Source organism: Megascapheus bottae, chromosome 12, assembly GCF_031878675.1.
Source record: "Megascapheus bottae isolate mThoBot1 chromosome 12, mThoBot2.hap1, whole genome shotgun sequence".
In the NCBI taxonomy this organism is placed as follows: Eukaryota; Metazoa; Chordata; class Mammalia; order Rodentia; family Geomyidae; genus Megascapheus; species Megascapheus bottae.
The window spans coordinates 8,007,510-8,022,778 of record NC_143520.1 but is presented as its reverse complement, the minus strand read 5'-3'; the positions used below and the strand labels follow the sequence as shown (position 1 = coordinate 8,022,778).

Sequence of the window (15,269 nt, the reverse complement as noted above, 5' to 3'; positions counted from 1 at the left end):
AACTCGAACACTCAGGCGGCTAGGACTTTGCGAAGGATGTGCTAGTGTGGAACCCGTTCTTGCTCTCTTCAACACCCGTGGGCCAAGGGGTGAGGCTCAAGCCGGTCGCTCCCCGGAACCTCTCAGAATGGAGTTCTGAAGAGTCAGGGCAAGCCCTCCGGAGCCGCCCCGGCCCCGCGGCTGTGGAACCGAGCAGGGGGAGCGGCGCCCGCGGGTCGGCGCGCACCGCCGCAGGAGTCTAACAGGCGGCGCCGCAGGGCGCCTAGGCCACCGAGGCCAGGAGCGCGGGCACCCGGGACGCTGGCAGAGCCCAGCGAGCCGCCCCACCGCGGAACCCTCCCAGCTACCCTCCGTTTGGAGCGCTCTACCTGCTTGACGCGGGCACTGCCCGGCCCGGGCGCTCACCCTGCCAGCCTCGGCGGGCGGCCGCGCAGCTGGCTTCTCACAAGCAGACTGCGGCCGCCACTGACAGAACGCAGGGCCCCGACAATTCCTTCCCATCAAACCCCGCGCTCCTGTCGCCAGCCAATCAGCGCCGCAGCCGGCGCGCGCCGCTCCCTTGTCACGTGACGGGGCCGGGGCGGGCCGGCGGTTGGGACGGAGGAGCTCCGCGTTTTTCCCGGGGACCTCAGGCCCTGTTGGCCTCTGCGCCCTAGGTAGGCGTTATAGGGTTGTAGAAGTAGCCCACCATCATCACGAACCTACTTTTCCTCGTCTCTTTTCCTTTTAAAAACCTCTTCTTCCACATCTCGTGGGAGAAACACCCTGACATGGGTCTCGGTGGGCGGCAAGACTGGATAAAAAGTGGGGTGCAGAGGAGAGGTGTGTCCGGAGAGGAGTCGGCGCCGCGCTACGCAGTCTCGGTGCTACCTCGGGCGGGTTCACCTTACACAGCTCCCCAGCGGGTCAGTCCGGATTGGCAGCCTGGAGGTAGAGCTGTGCTAGAAACTTCTCTCTCTCATGGACGTCATAAAGGGTCCTTTGGTGATTGCACACCTATCTCATTGAAGTAAGTTTTAAACTCCCAAAGGCTGGTAATTGCACACCTGTGGTAAATAAAAAAAAAAAAAAACTGGACTTTTTCTCTTAAAAACTCAAAAATTTTCTCCACAGGCCCTGATTACTTCGCAGGGGAGAGAGGACCACCTGGGCTTATTTGAAACATTGCCTAAAGAAAGTTAGGATTCCTGATCGCCTGGAGAAAGGACAAGTCTCAATAACAAAATGGTAGTTAAAAGACAGGGAAAAATAAAATCTAGTGATGTGCACATGATTACCTGAAGGGGTAGAGAAACTTCAGTGAAGGCTTTTATCATGTTTTGCCCCTATGACATTTTGCCCCTTTAGCAGTTTTTATGGGTACGTTGCACATATTTCTAAATAAAAAGTTTCTTTGTCAAAGAGCTTGTTAGTGTTTAATATGCTGCTAAAATGTCAAGAACAAGAAAAAGATACAGAAAGGGGGACAAAAACATGAGAAGGGGTATCAAGTCTCCAGAAGTAATGCACCCATTACCTGACAAATGTAACTGTAACTCCTCTATTACCCTGACAATAAAAAGTAATGAAAAAGAAAAAGATACAGTGTTAGGAAAATGGAGGAGAAAGGAAAAAGAATGGGCCAGACTCCATTGTCCACAAGCTTGGGTGGTTCGTTGTCAGCTAGGGGAACACAACCTCCAAATGGTGTCTGGACGTCCTGTGGGTGACTGGATTTGGGAGTGGGCTTATATAGGTCTTAACAAGGAAACATTAAAAAAAAAAACTGGCTGTAGTTTCTTTGGGACCAAGGGCCATGTCCTTGGCCAGGCCCACTGTGCAATGTTCCACCTCGGGTGAAGAACCGTTGTCTCCTGGGCCAGGATCAGAATGACCTGCCAGTGAACTAGCACATGGGCACCTACCTGGTGCTTTGCTTGATTAGGCAGGAGCCAATCCTTCATTTTCTATCTTTAGATACATAAAAAGATTGGGCCAAAACCTGGGCTCGGTGGCTCATTCCTGTAATACTAGCTACTCAGGAGGCTGAGATCTGAGGATCAAGGTTCAAAGCCAGCCTGAGCACAAAAGGACCTGAGACTCTTATCTCCTATCAACTTCTAGAAAAAACAGGAAGTGGGGCTTGACTCAAGGGTAGGGTGGTAGCCTTGACCTGAAGAGCTCAGGGACAGCCCCAGGCTAGAGTTCAAGCCCCAAGACCCATAAAAAAAAGATTGGGCCAAGAGGGAAGAAGCAAGTACTTCACATAGTTTCTAGTCAGTAGGTAGAATTTATTATACTAGAAGTTACCAGATGATTCACTGACAATTGCCCCAGTTATAGTTCAGTAAACTTGAATGACTCAAAAAGAATTGTGGGTTGAAGTAGGAAAAATGGACAGAAACGTTTCACCTGTTTTAATATGGAAATTTAACCATTTCGTTTTCATTTCTTGTTTCAAGGGTTAAAATCCTGGGCTTCTGCACACTAACATTCACTTTGGGAAGGTCTTTCCTTAAAGAAGAAGGAGTGGTTTTAACACTTGCTACTGTTGTATATTGTTTTTTTTTTTTTAATTGGCACATTAAGGTCTATTGTAAATGGGTGAAAAACGGGATAGGGAGACTAAGAAGAGATAGTGGGATGCAAGAGATTCCAAAACAGAAATAATCATCCTGAGTTACAGTCCCTAAGGAATTATTCTAAGAAAGAGAGAATCTGACCAGGAGCTGGAAAGAAGCATTGTCTTAATCATAAACATTTTTCAAATGAGGAAACTGATAATACAAAGATTGTTAAAGGTGACACTATACCACTGTTTCTTGTATAACAAGAAGTAAGAGTTGAGGCTGAGGTTATAGCTCAGTGTACTGGCCTAGCAGGTCTCAGGATTCAAACCTTAGCACCAAAAGAAAACAAAACAAAATCAAAATGTTCTAAATGGCTGACTATGAAGTATACGTTGATTCCAAATATTTTGTTAAGGGGCCGGGAGTTTGGCCTAGTGGTTAAAGTGCCTGCCTAGCATGCATGAAGACTGGGGTTCGATTCCTCGGTACCACATACATAGAAAAAAGCCGGAAGTGGTGCTGAGGCTCAAGTGGTAGAGCTCTGGCCTTGAGAAAGTCCAAGGACAGTGCTCAGGCCCTGAGCTCAAGCCCAGGACTGGCAAAAAAAAAAAAGACAAATATTTTGTTAAGTGTTCATAACACAAAAGAGCATCTGACAAGAGTGAAAGAAAACCTTTAAAAAAAAAAAACTACAGGGTTAATATATTCAAGATTTTTTTTAACACAGCAGCCATTGGGAGATTCAGGAAAGTCAATGAACATGCAAATGTTAAGAATTATGCCCTGCTGATCCTGAAATAGCTAAGGTCAGGCTTGAGATAGTAAACTGCTGTAGCCAAACTAATCTTAAATGGTCTGATTCAACACATTTAATTGATGTAGATGCATTGAGAGCTTATAGGAAGACATTAATTGACCTGATCACAGGGGTTAGGAAAGGCCTCCTTAAGCATATCTCATTCAAATAGAGATCTGAATGTAAAAAAGGGAAAGAGGATCTTGTAAGGCCTTTTGTCGGGAGGAAGCACGGTCAAGCCTAAGGCAGTGAAAGGAGGCCCTTGTGACCTAAGCATAGATTGCAGGGAAAGGGTGCAGTGGGAAGCTACAGCCTAGACTAAGCAAGATCTTCATTGGCCATACTGAAAAGCTTAATCCTTCAGGCCAAAGGATTGGAAAGGAAGTTAATTTTTTTTTTCCATTCTAGCTACAGTGTGAAAACACAACCATGGCTAGTGTTAGACCCAGATCGGATTTAAACTGGAGATGTGTTGGATGTACTTCAAGTGAATTGGTATTGGAGCAAGGAGAGAAATAACTTCAAAAGTAAATAGGAGGGCCTGGAGTCTGGCCTAGTGGTTAAAATGCTTGCCTAGCATGCACGAAGACCCAGGTTCGATTCCTCGGTACCACATACATAGAAAAAAAAAAGCCGGAAGTGGTGCTGAGGCTCAAGTGGTAGAGCTCTAGCCTTGAGAAAGTCCAAGGACAGTGCTCATGCCCTGAGCTCAAGCCCAGGACTGGCAAAAAAAAAAAAAAGTAAATAGGAGATATTAGTGATGAATTTCAAAATAGATAAGGAATTGAAGGAAAGAAAAGAATCAAAGATGACTCAGGATTTCTGCTGGATCAAGTAGACAGATACTAATGTCAGTAATGAGATCTGAGGAACACTGAGGAGGGCAGTTTGAAGGAGGAATGATCATTTTGGCATGAACATATTGAGTTTAAGATATTTTTATGACTTCAAGAGGAAGTATAAACACTCCAATTTATGGGTCTTAAGCATTAAAGTCTGTGCTGGAGATAAAAGATGTTAGGAACTTATAATCTGTCATATTCTACAAGATACTTATTTTTCTCAAATGTAACTAGCTTTATTATAAGAGCAGAAAACAAAAAGTGGACATTTCTAGAGCAGTTTTCCAGACCTCCATAACTCTGAGATTAATTGAGGCCCTTACTAAAAAGATCCAAAGTGACAGGTTCCTCTATGGGGATCTATTAATTCAGATTTTTAACAGGTGCCACAGGTGATTCTTATCGCTAACTTTGCTTTTAGTCCAGCTTCAGAGGCTAGCAACATGAATGTCTCCATGGTGCTTATTAAGATTCTTATGCCTTACACACTAAAATCTCATAAGAATAAGTTAAAAGGGATGGGGAAAGGAAGATGGTGTCATACCAAGTGGCCCAAGATTTTCCCATTTTTCATTGACAAAGGCTTCCTAGGCCCTCTATACTAGGTAGCTCACAAGGAAAGTATCTTTGGCTGGATATGTACTATATTTAAGCAGCAGACCTCTTGCCCCATCCACTAAAATGACATTGAGATCACTCACATATTCTCTTCACCACTCCCGTTATGACCTATTCTTCCTTCCTGTACTTTCATGGTTATGGTACAGCAATTGTCTTTCTATTCAATGCCTTTATATTCTTTCTTTTTCTTTTTTTATTTCTTTTGGCTTAGACTTTGGGCCTGGGCACTGTCCCTGAGCTCTTCAGCTCAAGGCTATCGCCTTACCCCTGAGCCACAGCACCACTTCCGGTTAATTGGAGATGAGAGTCTCATGGTCTTTAGTACCCAGTCTGGCTTTGAATCAAAATCCTCAGATCTCAGGCTCTTGAGTAGCTAGGATTACAGGCATGAGCCACCTCACCCAACCAACTTTATATTCTTGAGAACCTACTTACTAGCTTTTAAATACTAGCTGTATGTGGAAGAAAAACTGTCTCTACCATTTTTAGGGGACTACACATTAAATTGACAAAAGACAGATGGGAGAGGGAAATTATCTTTAATTACATACACATAGTCACAAAAAATGTAACTCCAGAGTTAATACAAGGCTTATATGCCATCTTCACAGAGCTTGGAATAAGACAGAGGAACACTTACAGGTAAACAAATGACTTGTTCAGGGGGGAGGAATAGAAATGAAACTTAAGAAGAGTGACTTTCTGAAAAAAAACGTATGATAATACTGGAACAATGTCTAGGTGAGGTATCAAAGAAGAGCATATTAGAGCAGCTCCCACGAGGGAATTTAGGACGACAATTAAGTTCTTTTAAAAAGCTTTACTTTTAAGCAGATAAAGGGTTTTAAGAACCCAAATTTTTATGCCACAGTAGCTTATTCTGCATCCCTTCATTTTTTCTCCTTGCAGCCTTGCTGTAACAACTCATAAATCTTTAGGAGGCCCTGTAGATGCTTACTAGGGGAAAAAAATAAGATGAATATAGAAAACAAATTAGAATTATTACTTGTGGTAGCAAACATACAGAAAATTTCATAGAACAGAAGTGTATTACTTGACACTGATGCTGACTAGGGCATGGATTTGTTTCTTTTCCCATTCAAGATGTAAAAGGCAGGAAAGTGTTTTTGTTTCGTTTTGTTTTTTAAGTGTTTAAAGCAGAGCAAATTTATTTGAAAATGAAAGGAAAATTATGAGAAAGTAGACTCTCCAAAGAGAAGATCCCCCAAAAGGAGTCCAGTGGAGTCCTCTTAGAGAGCAGTTACTGTAGTATGGAGCTCCTCCATATGCCTTCCACTACACTTTGCACTGATTGCCTGCTGGCTTATGCATGTGACACGCTGGCACTTTTCATTAGTTGAGCAGGCACTCAGGTCACTGTGGGAACCTGAGATAGTATAGAAACAAGAAGCATGATTAGGATTATCTGCCTTTTTTTTTTTTTTGTCAAAGGACTTGAACTCTGAGCCTAGGCACTATACCTGAGCTCTTCAACTCAAGGCTACTGCCCTACCTCTTGAACCACAGCACCACTTCCATTTTCTAGTAATTAATTAGGCAAAAGAGTCTCACAGGTTTTAGTGTCTGGCTTTGAACCTCCATGCTCAGATCTCAGCCTCCTGAGTAGCTAGGATTATAGGTGTGAGCCACAAGCCTTTTGTCTGCCATGTTTTATGCCTCCCACTTTTCATCTTTATCTAACAGTTCCTCTTTCTTTTTCACAACAATAGTCTACAGACATTCATTAACTTATTTGGGTGAAGAAGTGGAACGAACTTGGTGATGGTGGCTCATACCTGTAATCCTAGCTATTAAGAAGGTTGAAATTTGAGGATCGCAATTCAAAGCCAGCACAGGAAGAAAAGTCTTTGAGACCTTTTATTATCTTCAATTAACCCCGAAAAAGCTAGAAATGGAGACATGGCTCATATGATAGAGTACCAGCCTTGAGCAAAAATGCTAAGCAAAAGCACAGATTGGAAACTGGCCCTTGGCAAAACTACAAGATCCCACCTGAAAAATAACGTGTAAAAGGATGGAAGTATAGTTCAAGTACTAGAATGCCTGCTTAGCAAGTACAATGTCCTTAGTTCAAGCCCCAAAAGAAAACTCAAAAAAGAAGATGGTGGCCAGGCATGGTGGCTCAGCCCTGTAGTCCTCAGGAGGCTGAGATCTGAAGAACGCCGTTCAAAGCCAGCAAGGACGTTAAAGTTTGAGACTCATCTCCAATTAACCACCAGAAAACTGGAAGTGGCACTGTGGCTTGAGGGGTAGGGTGGTAGCCTTGAGCTGAAGAGCTCAGGGACAATGCCAAGGCCCAGAGTTCAAGTCCTAACACTGACAGAAAAAAAATAGATGATAGAAGAGAATGTATGTTTTGGTGAGCTAATATAATGAATGATTGATACTAACTTTCAAATTTTAAACCAGCTTTGAGTTTCTAAGATAAATCCTAATTAGCTTATGTGATCAGGACATGGTATCATTTTTTTTTGTGTGCCAGTCCTGGGCTTGAGCTCAGGGCCTGAGCACTGTCCTTGGACTTTCTCAAGGCTAGAGCTCTACCACTTGAGCTTCAGCACCACTTCCGGCTTTTTTCTATATATGTGGTACCGAGGAATCGAACCCGGGTCTTCATGCATGCTAGGCAAGCACTTTAACCACTAGGCCAAACTCCCGGCCCCGATGGTATCATTTTTATATAATGTTGGGATCCTAGTTTTGCATTCTTGTTCATAATTCTGTTGCTCTTATTTCCTGTTTTAAATGTTTTTATTTGATAAATGAGTTGGGAAATCTTCCCTGTTATTTTTTATTCTGGCAGACACCATGAAATATTATCATTATGGTTAGTAGAATTCATTGTAAAACCAAATTCATTATTGGAAAGTTTTTAATGAATATTCAAATTCTTCAAAGATTTAAGACAATTTAGAAGATCTAGTTTTTTAGTAAGCATTAGTAGTTTATTCAATGGAATTGATCCCTTTCATCTAAGTTGTATCAGTTTATTGTAAGCATAAAGTTGTTGACAGTATTTTACTATATCAGCTCCTGGCCCCTCATCTTCTTATTTTTAATAAGCATTTTGCTTCAGTAAAAATACTTTCAACCCAGGCATAATGGTATAATCCTAAACTACTCAAAATCTAAAATGGGAGTCTGACAAATTTGAAGCCTGATAAGGGCTAAGATCAAAGTCAAATTCAACATCAATTTAAGTAATTAGTAAGACCCTGTCTCAAAACAAAAACATAGGACTGAAGATACAGTTCAGTAGTAAAGCACTTGCTTAATCTATTCAAGATCCTGACTCCCATCCCCTCTACTACAAGAAAGGAAGGAAGGAAAGAAGGAAAGAAGGAAATTTCTAATTTTCTTTGTAACTTACTCTTTTACACGTGGTTGATTTAGAAATTGGGTTATGTTATGAAATATCCAAATATATGGGTTTCTTCTGCCAAGAGTGAAAAAGGCTCCTGCTCTTGCCCCTTCTATGACTCCAAGGTGTCTCACATCCCTGAAGAAGATGAGACCCCTGCCTCTTAAGACTTCTTTTGAATTTCTTCCAAGGACACATATGCACGTTCACTACCATGGAACTGTTACTGCTCCTTCTGGATGGACATCATCCCCACCTTCTCCCCTCAATGTCAACACCCCTTGTCAGGAGGAAGTAGCCAGAAAGAGTCGGTGCCCCTTTACAACTATCAGGTGGGAAGGTTAGGTCTGCCTGGAACAAAAGACTTCTGTCCTTGGCTCTCTCCTCCTGCACCCTGGAAATCCCCGCCCAGCACCTGTAACCCTGGCAACCAGCATGCCTGGGGGGCAATGCGAGGTCCCCATCCTCTGAGATCACATCCAGTTCCGCTGTGGCTGTACCTCTCCCCCTATATAATCTCTCACTTCCCGCCATAAGCTCTCTTTGTTTGCCTGACGCCATCTTGGGTGGCAGGAGACTGGTCTTTCCTCATAGAACAAATCCTCTTCTCCTGAACTGCGTGGAGTTTCCTTTCAGCAAACCTTACAGTTTGAAATTTACTTCCTTTTTTCTTTGACACCAATGTTCCTAACTTTATTTCTCCCCATTTAAAACTATATTTAAATTATACAAAAAGATGTCATTGTGAAATATCAATATATACAAAAATAATGTACTTTGATCAAATTTACACTTGCTGTTGCGATCTCTCTTTTTGGGTAATTCTTCTCTTTTTACATATTTATATGAAACACTTCAATAGTCATCACCTGTCTTCAACATTTCCTTTTATCCTGTTTCTATTGAAGTCCTTATTTACATTGCCTACTGCTATTTCATATTCGATTAATTATAATCAAATTTTTCTTACAAATACACTTAAAGATGACAAAGGAAAATCCACTTCATATAATTCCGAGTAAATTGATTTTAATATCTTAACTGTCTCACTGAAAAAATTCCAAAATGCTTCTCTGGGTTGCTACCAAGATTGCATATTTGATTTTATCAACTTTGTTTTTTTTCTTGCCAGTCTTGGGCTTGCGCTCAGGGCCTGAGCCCTGTCCTTGGACTTTCTCAAGGCTCTTGAGCCTCAGCACCACTTCCAGCTTTTTTTCTCTATGTATGTGGTACCAAGGAATTGAACCTGGGTCTTCATGCATGCTAGGCATGAACTCTACCACTAGGCCAAACTCCCAGCCCCAATTTTACCAACTTTTAAAATTTTTCTTTTTTTTTTTTTAATTTTATTGTTCGGGTAGTGTACAGGCAGTGGGTACATTACTTCTTGAACATTGTTACCCCTTCCCATGTTTTTCTCCCACTTCTCCTCCCCTCCACCCCCTCCCACTCATCTTGTTTTCCCCCTTCCCTTTCCTTTTTCAAATGAACAAATAAAACATACATACAATATACCAGGTACCAAAGTCAGATACAGTAACAACATGAGATAAACCTTAAGGGGAAAAGAAGAAGAAAGAAATAGCTTCACATAATACATTAAGAACTATCACAAAGCTAAACCTCTTGTTTTCCCTGTCCTGGAATTCATTTCACATATCCTCATCCTATATGTACGTAGCTTTCGAGCTATTATAATCCTCTGTTGGCAGAATCCTAAATGTATACTAATGGGTTACGAATGAGGGAAACCATGAAGCCTACGTTTCTTTGGGTCTGGCTTATTTCATTTAATGAGATATTTTTTTCCAAGTCTTTCCATTTCCTTACAAATTAAACAATGCCATTCTTTCTGATGGCAGCATAGAATTCCTTGGTGTAAATATACCACATCTTCGTAATCCATTCATCTACTGAGGGACATCTAGGTTGGTTTCATATCTTAGCTATGGATTTTACCAACTTTCAAATAAACTTTGCTTTTTCATATTGGGCTTTTTAATACAAGCTTTCAAAAAATGCATTTTAGAGTCTTTAAAATATATTCAAACCCAGTTGTAAGGTTTGATCAGCTTTAGATTATACTTAAACTGTTTTTAAAAATCCAAGTATATTGTTGGTGGGAGTGCAAACTCATTCAACCACTATGGAAAGCAGTATGGCAGTGCCTCAAAAGGCACTCCCCTATAACCCAGCAATCCCACTACTTGGCATTTACCCAACCATCCAGAATCTAGGGCATACTAAATCCACTAGCACAACAATGTTCATTGCAGCATTATTCACCATAGCAAAGATATGGAACCAACCTAGATGTCCCTCAGTTGATGAGTGGATCAACAAGTTGTGGTATTTGTACACAATGGAATTCTATGCTGCTGTCAGAAAGAATGACATCGCCCCATTTGTTAGGAAATGGAAAGACTTAGAAAAAATCGTATTAAGTGAAGTAAGCCAGACTCAAAGGAACTTAGGCTCAATGGTTTCCCTCATTTGTCATAATCAGTAGAAACCTTGGGCTCTACTAGCAGAGATCTGCAATAGAGCAAAATCTTGATACATAAGGCCATATAGTATGAAGCTAATATCCTCCAGGATATTGAAACAAAAGCCATATAACGAATGATTGTTGTCCTTAATGTACTATGTTATCATCTCCTTTGCTGTCCCTTGGTTATCTCATATTGTTACAGCATCTCACTTTGTTATCTGATATATTGAATTTATTTGTATTTGGTTATTTGAAATTTGATAGGGAAGGGGGGAAAAACAAGATGGGGGTGGGGGAGTGGGGGGAGGGTAATGGGTACCAAGACATGTGAAAGGGTATCAATGTATGTGAATTAATGCACCTTCTATCTGGCAAATATCATGTAACCCTTTTATTAATTACAATAAAAATATATTAAAAAATAAAATAAAACAAATAAAAAAATAAAAATCCAAGTATACACACACATTTAAGATATACCATTTATGAGAGGAAACAGGAAAAAATATTTGCGGTAAAATATATATTTAATAACTTGACACAGCTTTTCCTCTCACCACTCTAAAGGAATTCACTGTACATGGTGTACATCCTACACACATATTAATATCTTTAAAGTGTGCTGGGAGCTCTTTTCCTTCCTAGCAGTCAGTTTATTAGATGATTCTTCATGAATAACTTCCACTAGCAGCAACTATTATCCAAAATTTTTATCAAATTATTAAATAAAACTATATGTTAGTTTCAATTAAAGAACAGTGTTTTGTTTTGTTTGTTCATTGTTTGTGGGGCTTGAACTCTGGGCCTGGGCTCTTTCCCTGAGCTCTTCAGGTCAAGGCTACTGTCCTGCCCCTGTAGCCACAGCACCACTTCTTATTTTCTAGTGGTTAATTGGAGATAAGAGTCTCACAGACTTTGGTGCCCAGGCTGGCTTTGAACCACGATCCTCAGATCTCAGCCTCCTGAGTATTTGGGATTTGGTGCTAGTAGGATTAGTTAGTAGTTAGTTAGGATTAGTAGTTAGTAGTAGGTGGTTCATAGGTGTGAGCCACCGTGCCAGGCCTGAAAGCTTTTTTTTATCATAACAAAAAGCATCATAATAGAAAATTAATGGAGCATCATAGGAGAAAACTAATCATGTTGGTCACATCTGACATAGACCCTACAATAATAAATAATATTTAGTGGCTTTCATTTTGCTAGCTCTTTCAATATGTATACATTTCCCATTGTTTCATTCATTCATTCATAAGCTTGTTTTAAGGGCATACTAAATCCACTAGCACAACAATGTTCATTGCAGCATTATTCACCATAGCAAAGATGTGGAACCAACCTAGATGTCCCTCAGTTGATGAGTGGATCAACAAGATGTGGTATTTGTACACAGTGGAATTCTATGCTGCTGTCAGAAAAAACGATATCAACCCATTTGTTAGGAAATGGAAAGACTTAGAAAAAATCATATTAAGTGAAGTAAGCCAGACTCAAAGGAACTTAGGCTCAATGGTTTCCCTCATTTGTCATAATCTGTAGAAACCTTGGGCTCTACTAGCAGAGATTTGCAATAGAGCAAAACCTTGATACATAAGGCCATATAATGTGAAGCTAATTGAAAGGACCTCCAGGATATTGAAACAAAAGCCATATAACAAATGATTGTTGTCCTTAATGTACTATGTTGTCTCTCATCTCCTTTGCTATCCCTTGGTTATCTCATATTGTTACAGTATCTCACTTTGATATCTGATATATTGGATATATTTATATTTGGTTATTTGAAATTGGATAGGGAAGTGGGGAAAACAAGATGAGGGGTGGGGGTGGGGGGGAGGGTAATGAGGACCAAGACATGTGAAAGGGTATCAATGTATGTGAATTAATGCACCTTCTATCTGGCAAATATCATGTAACCCTTTTATTAATTTCAATAAAAAATATTTTAAAAAATCAGCACATTTTTCCAAGTTTTCACATAATAAATGAGTTAAATTCATTAACTGATTCTAAGATTGTAATCAAGAAAAAAAATTTTTGCCACTCCTAGGCCTTGATCTCAGGGCCTGAGCACTGTCCTCGGGCTTTCTCAAGGCTAGAGCTCTGCCACTTAGCCACAGCACCATTTCTGGCTTTTTCTATGTATATGTGGTATGAGGAATCGAACCCGGGTCTTCATGCATGCTAAGCAAGCACTCTACCATAGGCCAAACTCCCGGCCCTGTAATCAAAATTTTTATCTGAAACATATTTTCATCAATCTCTAATAGTTCTCTTTAAATGTAATCACCTCAAGTATTATTTTCAGTACTTTAAAGAACAGATAACATTCCATATTTTTTAATTTCTGTATAGTCTAAAAAAGCATAGTTTTCTTGTGCTCCATACAATAGTCAAAAGATTTGGAGAATTCTCAATATTATTTTAGTCTGAAAACCCAACAAATGTATGTAACATCTGTCTTGAAAATAATTTACTAATAAAGCAGTATTTGTAAACATTTTTGTCTTGGAATACATTAGGTAGAATCCCTTGATAGTGATTATTTTTGTTTGTTTGTTTTGTTTTTTTTTAATTTTTTTATTGTAATTAGTAAAAGGGTTACATGATATTTGCCAGATAGAAGGTGCATTAATTCACATACATTGATACCCTTTCACATGTCTTGGTACCCATTTCCCCCCCCCCCCATAGTGATTATTTTTAAAATATCTTTTGGAAAACACCTGTATTGCTCACTGTTATGGACTAAATTATATCTCCCCCTAAAAAATGAATTAACAGTCTATACAGTGTCTGTGTTGGACTTCTGGTCCCCAGAATGGATGGCAATGACTTTCTGTTTTTAAGCCACTTAATCAGTGGCTTTACATTACAGTAGCCATAGAAGATCAATATATAGATTGTATATTACTTTCTCTATATAACCAAAATCATAGGTTTAAAGAAAAATATTCTCTACAATGTAAATGTTGAATGATATTATTGCTTTTTGCATCTGGTTATCATGAAAAGCCTTTTGAAAATTGAAAAAGTTCTATGTAAAACTGATATTTACCTTTGAACCACACAAATTGTGTTATAGTTTCTTATGCTTTGAAACTTCTTTTGCTTTTCACTTCATCTTCAGTGGCATCTTGATTCTCTCATCCTTACTGCTTGTTCTTTTTAATTAACTTTATTCTATTTATTTTATTTTTTTTGTCAGTCATGGGGCTTGAACTCTGGGCCTGGGCATTGTCCCTGAGCTCTTCAGCTCTTCACCCTACCCCTTGAGCCACAGCCTGGCTTCCCATTTTCTAGTGATTAATTGGAGATAAGAGTCTCCCATTCTTTAGTTCCTGGCTTTGAACCTCAATCCTCAGACCTCAGTCTCCTGAACAGCTAGGAGTACAGGCGTGAGCCACCTTGCCCAGCTTAACTTTAATTTTTAATTAATTTTAGTTAATTTGATACTTCTTTGGCTTTTTTCATTTCCTCTTTAGGTGTATATTGATTCTCCAATCCTTATTGCTTTAATTATATTTTCTTGGCCATCATTAATGGTTTCTTTATTATTTTAATAGAGTCTTAGTGTATAATCTAATAGTTTGTTTTTATTTTAAATCTTTTTGTGAGTTTTCTTAATTTCAGTTTAAATTTTTGACTTCCAAAAGGATACTTTCTTCTAGATGTATCTGAATCTTACTATAATTGTTAACTGGAAAAATATACAAATAAAACATATACAATTATATAAAATAAAAATATACAATTAAGGGGCCGGGAGTCTGGCCTAGTAGTTAAAGTGCTTGCCTAGCATGCACGAAGACCCAGGTTCAATTCCTTGGTACCACATACATAGAAAAAAGTTAGAAGTGGTGCTGAGGCTCAAGTGGTAGAGCTCTAGCCTTGAGAAAATCCAAGGACAGAGCTCAGGCCCTGAGCTCAAGCCCAGGACTGGCAAAAAAAAAAAAAAAATACAATTAAAACATGAAAAGGAAAAATATTTAATTTGTTCCAGAATTGTGATAAACTAGAGAATGGTGTTACCATACACCCATATTACATATATTGATTTATTGATGAATATGTGCAGAAATCTCGTTCATGGAAAACTGTGGCTATTTTACTCTATTGGTGGCAGTTTTGTATGCCGGTTCCCTGAACTACCAGAATTTCTCAGCATTTATATATATATATATATATGTGTGTATATATATATATACATATATATATATTAGACAGGTTTGAATACCTCATTAGGATACATAGATCATATTGGCTGTTCAGTTTTTAAATGCTTTTTCGAGCATTTGTCCTACAAACACAGGAAATATAAAGTATATTATATTGTTTCTATTAAAATGTAAAAATAATTGAATATGTTTTATTATCAAGTATTATCAAGACAATAATAAACCTGACTTCCCTAGGTGTTAATGGAAACTCAGTCTATTATTTATACTTTTACTCATCTATGATTAAAAGAATTCTTCACAAGCCGGCTTCTAGCTCCACACATTGCAGACATTGATTTTATCCACTACCAACCTATTCCTGTTTTCTAGGTACCAATCATAGCACATCACAATGCCAGGTAAGTTGGTAA

General features: G+C 39.4%; 1 protein-coding gene and 1 long non-coding RNA gene across 9 annotated transcripts in view; one reads left to right on the top strand and one right to left on the bottom strand.

Annotated features, from left to right (window-relative positions):
- Lnpk (lunapark, ER junction formation factor) overlaps nucleotides 1–817 on the bottom strand; it is a 58,365-nt gene extending 57,548 nt beyond the window's left edge. For 3 of the 7 annotated variants that reach the window (XM_090342591.1, XM_090342592.1, XM_090342596.1), the window contains exon 1: nucleotides 706–817. The gene's annotated coding sequence lies outside the window, so the exon portion shown is untranslated. Of the gene's footprint in view, nucleotides 1–368; nucleotides 494–701 lie in introns of those variants that run through there. The other 4 variants (XM_090342597.1, XM_090342595.1, XM_090342593.1 and 1 more) reach the window with 4 other exon arrangements.
- LOC150056167 (uncharacterized) lies at nucleotides 575–1,291 on the top strand. 2 transcript variants are annotated; one of them, XR_016537247.1, is made up of 3 exons: nucleotides 575–656; nucleotides 895–1,009; nucleotides 1,114–1,291. It is a non-coding gene; the product is annotated as an uncharacterized LOC150056167 (long non-coding RNA). The 2 variants fall into 2 exon arrangements; XR_016537246.1 differs by lacking the exon at nucleotides 575–656 and having other exon boundaries at nucleotides 771–1,009.
- The last annotated feature ends 13,978 nt before the right edge of the window (nucleotides 1,292–15,269 follow it).